The sequence below is a fragment of the Pinus tabuliformis genome, chromosome 3_1 (genome assembly GCF_031772625.1).
Source record: "Pinus tabuliformis cultivar Carrire ecotype Pingquan chromosome 3_1, CPIR1, whole genome shotgun sequence".
Classification (NCBI taxonomy): domain Eukaryota; kingdom Viridiplantae; phylum Streptophyta; class Pinopsida; order Pinales; family Pinaceae; genus Pinus; species Pinus tabuliformis.
In genome coordinates, this window is record NC_142301.1 from 943,728,992 (window position 1) to 943,738,300 (window position 9,309).

Consider the following 9,309-nt stretch of genomic DNA (forward strand, 5'->3'; position numbering starts at 1 on the left):
TGCAGAAGCCTTGACCTCTTACAATGTTTGCTGGTTTGATCTCAAGATCGTATTCTTGTAAAGCAGTGATCCAATTTGCTCTTTTTTCGCCCACATCCTTCTGTATCAGAAGGTTTCTTACCGCTGGAAACGGTACTATGACTTCAAGGTATGGGCTTTAAGTAAGAAAGGTCTGAAATACTTGATCGCTTTGAAAACAGCATATGCCTGTTTCTCCACGTCTGAATAGTTGAGTTCAGCACCTTGTAAGTTCGAGCTAAAAAATGCGATTGGAGCTTCCACCTTCTCTTGATTTGCTTGAGTTAGAATCGCAGCATAAGATTTCTCTGAGGCAAATGTGTATAAGATAAAAGATTCTGAAAAATTCGGGGTCGCTAAAGATGGAGCGTTAATGATAGCTTGTTTGATCAAGTTGAATGCTTCATGCTCATCTTGACCCCATTTAAAATTTGAATTCTTTTTAATCATATTTTGCAAAGGAGAAACAATACGTGAGAAGTCTGGGACAAATCTCTTCACAAAATTGATTTGACCAAGGAAAGATTGCATGGCTTTTTTGTTATGAGGCATGGATATTTCGGAAATTTCTTTGATTCTGTCAGGTTCAATGTGAATACCAGATTTTGACACTATGAATCCTAGCAATTTTCCTTCACTTAATGCGAAAAAAGATTTCTTTGGGTTAAGTGAAATCCCATACCTTAAACATCGTTGAAAGATTTGTTTCAAATCTTTGAGATGGTCGCTTCGCTTCTTGGAGTACACTGTTATATCATCCAGGTAAATCACTACAGATTTATTGACTAAACCTTTAAATTCGACGTCCATGGCTCTCTGAAAGGTAGCGCTGGCATTGATCAAACCAAATGGCATCTTCCGATATGCGTATGTGCCCCATTTAGTTCGGAATGTGGTTTTTAACTGATCATCGGGATGTACCAGCACTTGATTGTATCCTGAAAATCCATCCAAAAAAGACATTAATTCTGAGCCTGCTACTGCCTTTAATATCTGCTCCATAGGTGGGAGGGGAAAATTGTCTTTTTGACAGGCTTTGATGAGATTCCGGAAATCGATACAGATTCTAATATCTCTGTTTTTCTTTCTAACGGGTACCATATTGGATACCCATTTGGAATGTCTGACGAGGAAAATTATTCTGGCTCTCAACAACTTATTTAGCTCAGTTTTTATCTGATTTTCTAAATTAGGGTGGATTTTTCTGAGTTTCTGCTGGACAGGTTTTTCATTGTCAATCATAGGGATAGTGTGTTGAATGATAGAAGTGTCGTATGTCTTCAGCTCATCATAATTCCAGGCAAAAACATTTTTGTATTGCCTCAAAAGACGGATATACTCTAATTTTTCTTCAGGGGCTAGGCCGTGGCCTAGATTAACGTTTTGTGGTTTCTCATCGGTTCCTAGGTTTACTAATTTGTAGTTCAGAGTCGAACTGTAGAGTTTAGAATTGGTAGACCTTTTAAACCGACTTTTCAAATCATATAAGTCTTCTAACTTAACCACCGATTTAGGTATAGCATTATCAGTGCTATTTTGTTGTATTTGGTGATCATGATGGTCTTCGTCAATTATTTGATTTGAGTAGGATCCTTCAGAAGTGAGGAAATTTACAATGTTAGGATCGTCATTGAATACTCTCCAGTTTGTAATGTTGTTAGGGATGGATGGTCTAAAGATTAATTCTATTGAGAATCTATCTGGACTAAAATCTTCGGAGGGAATAAGTCTGGAGGCTACGTTAGCTAACAGGTCTGCGCTCACATTTTGAAGTCTTGGGATTGACGAAATATTGAATGCTATGAAATGTGCAGTCAGATCTTGTACTAAAGATTGATAGTGTTTCAAATGACCTGATAGGCAATGTATGGTGTTACGTACCTGTTTGACGACGATCTCAGAGTCTCCGAAAACTTACAGGTACTTAACGTTCAACCCGATTGCTTTGTATAGGCCTTGCACCAAGGCCTCATATTCCACTGTATTGTTTGTGCAATCGAATTCAAGTCTGCACGTAAGCATGGTCTTATTTCCGTCTGGGCTAATCAAAACGCATCCTGCTCCTGCTCCCTCGTTAGATTTAGAGCCATCAAAATATAATTTCCAAAACAAAGATGTATTTACAGGGTTATCTAAAAAATTAACACACTTTGAATTATCAGTTTGGGAAAAATTTTCGACTTGGGACAAAACTGAATTTTCTAAGTAAGGTGAAATATGAGCATTGAAATTGCCGAGGAAAGAATCTACCAAGTAATTGCCTATGATACTGTTGTTGTATGCTATTACTTCATTTTCTCCCTCCAATTCCATCACTATGTACTTCTGGTGTAACTCTCGTTCAACCTTTATTTGATTTGGTTTACCATTGTAGGGTAACCACATGTGCAACCAGTCGGTTGAGAAGTATCCATGGAGTTTTTCGGACCAATCCCTGCTAAGAATTAAACCATAGAATTCAGGGATATCAACTACCAGAATGTCAATAACCTGACATACCTTCGGGTTAGAAGACAATCTTATGGTCACTTGATTAAGTTCACCAATCACTTCGACTTGAGATCGATCAAGCTGAACTATGCGCACCGCGGATTTTTGTGGTTGAACATTCAACTTGGCACATATTGATCTGGGTAAAATATTCGTTGAAGCACCAGAATCTACCAAACAATTGCGCACGTTTTTATTGAAAATTTCATAAGTGAGAAGAAAAGGGGGAGTGTGAGACCTTGATCTTCCTCCAATCAAGGCGATGTCATTTGGGTCAATCTTATTGATCGTGTTGGTTGCAGGTCTTCCCATGTTGTGGGAAGCTACAGCTGTAGGTAAAGATGTAGTAGGCACGGCATGTAATTCTTTCATCATTATCTTCTGTTGATGTTTCAATTTGCTCAAATCGTAAAGAGTGATATTAGCCCTAGTCTTTTTCATGTCATCGATAATGTTGTATTCCATTTCATCCGACACAATGAGTGTTCTTGATGGAGGTGTTTGATTTGATTGGACTGGGCTATATTGAGTCGCTTTAGCGGTTGTTTTCTTTGTTGCGACTTTATCTTTTGCTGCAAGGCTTGCGCCCTTCTACTTAGGGGTAGTTTTGGGAGGATCAAGTTGGTTTTTTCTTCGTGTGCTAACCGGAAATGCTTCTTGATCTTCTTCTTGTGGGAGGATGAAATCCCACATTCCTTGTAGTTCCACAACTTCTTCATCATCGGTCTGCCCTTTAGTGGTATTCGCTTCTTCTTCCTCTTCTTCGGATTCGACGTTTGAGATAACGTTGGGTGGTTTCACATCCATTAAAGGATTTCTTTTAAAAGCTCTGTAGGGCTTTTTTGAAGAAGTTTCTGCTACTTGTTTTTTCATGTCAATCATCTCATTGGACATGGTTTTTAACACTTTTTGTAATCCTTCCAAATCGAAAGGATCTTTCGTTTGTTTCTTCTTGGGGTCTTCCTTGTAGGATACTTTCTTAGATTTGGATTCCTCTATCGCAGATCTTTTTTCCAGGGCTACTACGCATTTCTCTACTGCTATCGCCTCTGTCAAGTTTTCAACTAAGGTTGTCTTATTTGCCCTATCGACGAAGATTGCCAAGTTTGATGGTAAGGCTGTAATATACCATTCACATCTCACTTCTTCACTGGGCTGGGAAGCAGCAAGAATTTTGTTGAGGATTTTATTGAACCGTAAATTAAAATCTTTGATGGGTTCTCTAGCCTCGGCTTTAAGATTGGATAGGTCATTGATCAACGTCGCCGTTGATTTGTCATCCCCAAACTGGGTAAGGAATTGACTTTGAAAAATGTCCCAACTTGTGATAGACCCGGAAGGTAATGAAAAGTACCATGACCCGGCTGTCCCTTGCATTGTGTAGGGAAAAAGCCGGACGACAGCATCCTCGTTGGTAACTCCGTTGAGATTAACAGAAAGCATGAAATTATTGATATGCTCTTCAGCTAGCATGCCTGTTTCTGGATTGAATTTGGGTAGCCATTTCTCAGGATGGGCCGGTATTAGGCTCAGGGGTGGAGGCATTAAAACCACCCCAGGATTGTTCCATGGAGACTGGGCCATCATTGAGCTGCTAGTGAATGAAAGTGCAGAGGATGATCCCTGATGCTGGGAAGATGAAGATATTATGATCTTTGATGATTGAAGAGGAGGGGCTGTGGAAGATGGATGAGTGGTTTGGAATGAAGACGTGGGTGGTTGACTTCGCAGTGATGGAGTTGAAATGGACGATGTGGATGAAAGATTCTCATTGTCAGACTCTGGTGGTGTTTTCCTTGCTCTTTTCCTGGTGGGGAGAGGGAATTCAGTCGGCTGGATGCCAAATTTTTTGCTCTTTAATCTGGTCAGGGGACGAGCAGGATTGTACTGCGAAGTCACGCTGCTTTGAGATTTATCAGACCTCTGAGTAAAAATAGAGAATCCCTGGAGTTTACGAATCAAAGTTTGAATTTCAGGGGGTTCAATGATAAATTGGTCTGAAATATTAGAGTATGTAGCAGCGGTTGATACTCGAGCGACTTCTGACTCTGGATTTAAACGTACTGGGGAAGTCGGGGGAGTTGATGAGGGCGATTTACTCTCAGAATGGTATTTAGATTTTGATTTAGGTGCCATTCATAGTTCGTGCCCTCCTTCTAGCGCCAAATATGTTGAAGCCCCGAAAATTGGGTCGACAACAAGGGGGATACCCACCCGGTCCGGACCTTGGTTGGCAGCTCCTTATCCGTTTGGTATAGCGGGTCCGACTGGGGATAATGGGACCAGTTTCCCAATCTAAGGGGTGTGTGTGTGTGTAGAGTTGGATGATGCTGATCTAGGGGTATTTTAAGCTAATTTAATTCAAACTTCTAAACTAAATCTATGCTATTGTAATCTAATAAGAAACAACACATCTAATCTACGCTAACCCGGGGTGTATTTCTTCTATTATGCGATCTAAAAAGATTTCGAACAATAACTAGTAATAAAGATCATTCAGCTATCATAAGAATAGAAATCAATTAAGATAAACCATTCTGCATAAAAAGTTAAGCAAAACAGTTGTGAACAACATACCGCATAATAAGTTATTCATATATCAAGCACAAATAAATGACTCCACCGTATAGAAGTGCCAAATGGTAACCCACACATTCATGCATTAATATATAAACAACTGAAAACTGCATATCACTTTAAGAATATAAGCAGAAATTGGTCAAGAGATAAAAGTACCATTTATGACTGGTTCCACTCATAAGCTTCAACCAATAACGATTTATCTCTACTTGTTCTAACATCTACTAAGAGTACAAAAGTGCTACATCAGTAGCAGACATTAAATGCAAACTTTGATAAATCTCGATCCATCCATTCATCAAAAACCCCCTCTGAGGGTGCAAAAGTGCATGTTTTGAGGACAAGTTTTTTGACAAATTTCCAGACCCTTCTCCAAATGCCTGAGAAGGGTTTAAATACTACTAACTAATTAATCTTAAATACATAAACTTAGGACACGGCTTCAAATGACCGCCCTTCTACTAAAGCAAATTTATTTCTAAAAATTGAATCTAATTTCTAACCGTTTCTGTATTTGCTCCTTAGTGCTGTAAGCAATGCAACGTTCGCCTGGGAAGAGTTGGCTGGTTGTCTTCTCCTTTCGTTCGAGCGATGAAAATAGAAATAATAAGAGTTGGCACCGTTTTCTGACAAACTAGAAGATATTTTCGAAAATCTTCCTCTGGCTTGGTGTATTCGCTGTGTGTATACTTGGTATAACCCAAATTTCTTTCAAACTGATTGTGATGTTGCTATTTCGGTTTCCGGCCGTGCGAATGACTGAATAAGTTAGGGACTTTGCTCTCTGAACAATTTTCTATATTGAAAACTGCTTCCGTTCTTTGTTCCAGGATTTTCTGGAGCGTCTTCCCTCTTTAGCGTTTTTCTTTTTGCTTTACCCAGTCTGAGCTTCAGGATATTTTGTAAACATGCTGCTTTTGTGCGCCTTTGACTCTGAGTCTTGGATAGTCTATTTCCATCAGTATCTATTGAGTGATACTCTGGAATTCGCGGTCCTGCTGCATGCGGCATCCGTTTGCGAAGGCATCTCTTCTCTGTTCTCCGAGTATTGACGCTTTCCCCTTTTCCTTAGATGTTTCCTGCATATTGATTTATATTAGTTGCTGACTTACAGTTTACGCAAAGGAAAAGAGTAATGACGAAAAGATTGACATGAAAGTTTTAAGTTCTAATGAATGCATAATCATGACACTCATAATGACTTGACTCTTCGAAAAACACAACACAATCCTTCTTGGATACTTTGGCGTACAATCATCAATTTTTTTTAAGGCGCGCGCCCAATTTTGGTCTACAGACAGCTTTCCTTGAACACTATGTCGAGGGAATCTTGCGATGAGTGATTTCTGCGATTCGCATCGCAGTATCGAGGATTGCGATGTCAAGTTGTGTCATCGCAGGAATTGATGGTCGCATTCATCGCAGATCGCAAATCGCAAGATCGCAGATCGCTAATTGCAAATCGCGCTTAATCATCCAATCACTGTGTGCTGCTTATGCGATGTTGCAATATGCGACGTCGCATATCGGCTATCGGCGATTCCTTAATTTTTCATTTTAAGAGCGTTTCTCAATATATGCGATGCGATGAATCTCGCATCGCTTCTTTGCAGCTTATTATTGCGCATAGGAAAACGCTTCACTCTCTCTTCGCGATGCGATACAGCTTTAGGGAGTTAAAATACAAAAAATTTGATAAAATGTTTTTTGGATTTTTGTTAAGGGTCCCCATTTTCTTGGTGTTATTGCTAATACCAAACAAAGAGGGGGGTTGTTGGTGACCACAACAGACTTGTACTGTGAAATTAAACAAAACATTAAGTGTTGTATCAGGATATATACTCGGTTGCATGTATTCATATGTAGGTGAAAGATGGGAACAGTGTAGACACACTCTTTATATACCTGTGTTTTTTTTCATATTTAAATTTTATGACTGTAGTGAATTAGCTAACAAGTTAGAAATAGTGAGAACGCAAAGTTCTCAAACAACAAATGGTTTAGGTTGAAATCATGTTACTACCAAATCACGCCTTGTGGTGAACTAATTAGAATCCATGGATGCGTATAGTAGTTAGATTTAACTGCATCAAAGCGCAGATGAAAGGAATAGCGAAGTAAATCTGAGAAGCATTTCACAGGTGAACGTAAGAGAAATACTGCATGTTGCTTCTCAGATGTAGCTTCGAGGGAAGGAAATATGATAATCTTCATGCATAAATAACCTAGGAAGACATACCATAAATCATATATAGAAACAAAGTCGTCAAATCAGGCTAAAATATGTAATTAAATTACCATGCATGTAGTTTTATTTTCAAGACTATGGATTCAATTAGTTTACTAGAATGTAGCCCTTTCCAATATATTACGATCTTACACATAAATCCTATGAAATTGGGTAGATATCGGTACTATTAAATTGTGCTACAAATCTCACATGTATAGTTTAACAGTAAGAGGTAGATTATACACAGTAAACCTTTAAGAAATGTGGCAATAAATGATGCTATTCAAAACATGGAATTATCATTTATATAATAATTCTAGCTCACGTAGTAGCGTAACAAAATCAAATATGACTTAACTAAATTCACTGGCAGGGGAAATTTAAACTATTTAACAACTAGAAGTGCATATGACCACAGTAGAGATTGCACATGATAATCACAAAGTTGCATAACATTTCAGAAACAAATTTCCCTCAAGATTTCGATAGGAGAAACTAGGAACAGATTCCAAGAAACATGAGATGCCTTGATTAGAGCAGTTTGGAAAGAAAACAGGGATAACATAAGTATTAGAAATGAATAGGGTGCAGAATGACCATTTGTGAAAATCATTCATCATGAGTCCAACATATACCTTAAAATTCGAAATAATGTGATAAGAAAATTTTCTAGCATAGTTTTCCCTACATATAATGATAATCTCGCTAATAATAAACTAGATAAATTATCTAGTATATTGACATAAAAAGTTTCCTAGCAACAAGAAGAGAGAACGCCAAATAGTCTACAAAAGATTGTATCAGGAAATTGAATTAAAAGGTCAAATATAGTAGCACAATCATGACTAGTGCGTGAGTCAAATGTTCTAAACAGTAGAGATATAGGATCAGAGATAAATTCATCCTTTGGGGCATATGAATGAATATAACTTCAAAGATCAAACAATGCACTGCATAAAAATGTTCCAAGGGAACAAAAGTAAACAATTGTCGAGGTAAAATAAGACCAGTATAACTGTAGCTCCTTATTGGAGATCTATTCAACTAGAAAACGGATGTAGACACTTAGAGAAGCCTCAAGTCCTCAAGGCAGAATAAAAAACAGATGAGATCAAGATTATATCCATTCAAGAACTCAGGAGCACATCGTGATAAACATTTTATCCACAACAAAGCAAAAGAAAACCATTCAACCTCAAATGATTTCGTGAGGCATAATAAAGTCCTTTTTCCGACCCTACAGTTGTAATGAGGCACCAAGAGTAAAGGGGTTCGAGCCACATAACAAACCTGGAAGAAGCCGAGCGTGATTTTATCTCATGAATAGCAAATATGCACGATACATTGTAGGGATAGGAGGTTGATAGGTACCTGTACCTATTCAAAATCATATATAGGGGGTAAATTAGTAAGAAATAACCTTCGATAAAAATCATTAAAAACTACCTCTTAACTCTAGAAGAAAAGCCATGACAAGTGTCACCATACCCGCAGCAGGGTGCACGACAGAGGTGGGTTGGAGATGATTGAATCCGGACATCCAAGTTCATGAGAAAAAGGGTCAATGAGAGAAATGAATTGGGTGTATGTGCATAGAATCATTGCTAAGCCATTGTAGTTTCCAATAAAGAACATTACCATGGCTTCTAGAGGGAGGATCACATCCACAGAAAGAACTCCTAAAGCCCCTTCCTGTGAATTCAATGGAAGTGTGCCCAAAACCCTGCATATTCATAGCACCTCCAACCCTGTAGGGATAATATATATGTGGGAACAAAAAACAAGAAGAATAAAGATTGATATCCAATGCAAGGGTTACTTAAACTGGATGAGAGGCACTTGATGTGTTGTGTTGCTGCCTCTTGCAGGTTTTTCTTTGGTAGGAGGTAGCACGGTCATCGAAAAACCCGTTAACTCTTATGTTTCCTTGGAGAAAAACACCATAAGGTACCATAAACTCTGTTGTGGATAGGGGGTAACTGTAGTAGAAA